This window comes from Gavialis gangeticus, unplaced genomic scaffold, assembly GCF_001723915.1.
Source record: "Gavialis gangeticus isolate Ggan-Ray unplaced genomic scaffold, GavGan_comp1, whole genome shotgun sequence".
NCBI lineage: Eukaryota > Metazoa > Chordata > Crocodylia > Gavialidae > Gavialis > Gavialis gangeticus.
Window position 1 is genome coordinate 9,877,104 of NW_017729028.1, and position 618 is coordinate 9,877,721.

The window sequence follows — 618 nt, forward strand, 5'->3', positions numbered from 1 at the left end:
ATTTGTGACATCAGGATATTGGAAAGGATTGAAAGGGAAGTGGGGGAGTTGCCATCTTAGAACTGGGAAAAAAAATCGTATACTAAAAATCAAACATCTACTATAAAATATTTTAAATTAAAAAATAATTTTGCCATTTTACATGTTTTTGCATAGTATGTGTATGTGCATGCGTGTGGATAGATAGACAGATAGATAGATATAGAGGCATCTGACCCCAGCACTCATTCCTGCCTAGGCAAAGGGTCGGATGATCATTTGAGATCCCTTCCAACCCTAGCAGCTAGCATCTATGAAAGGTCATCAGTCACATGTTTAGAAACTGCATTGCCTAGCCCATGGATTTCATAGTTTCATAGCTTCTAGGGTCAGAAGGGACCTGAGCAGATCATCTAGTCCGACCCCCTGCCATGGCAGGAAATAGTACTGGGGTCAAACGACCCCAGCAAGGTGTTCATCTAACCTTCTCTTAAAAACCCCCAGGGTCGGAGCCTGCACCACCTCACTTGGAAGTTGGTTCCAGATCCTAGCCGCCCTGACCATGAAGTAGCGCCTCCTGATATCTAGTCTAAACCTACCCTCTGCCAGCTTGTGACCATTATTCCTGGTCACTCCTGG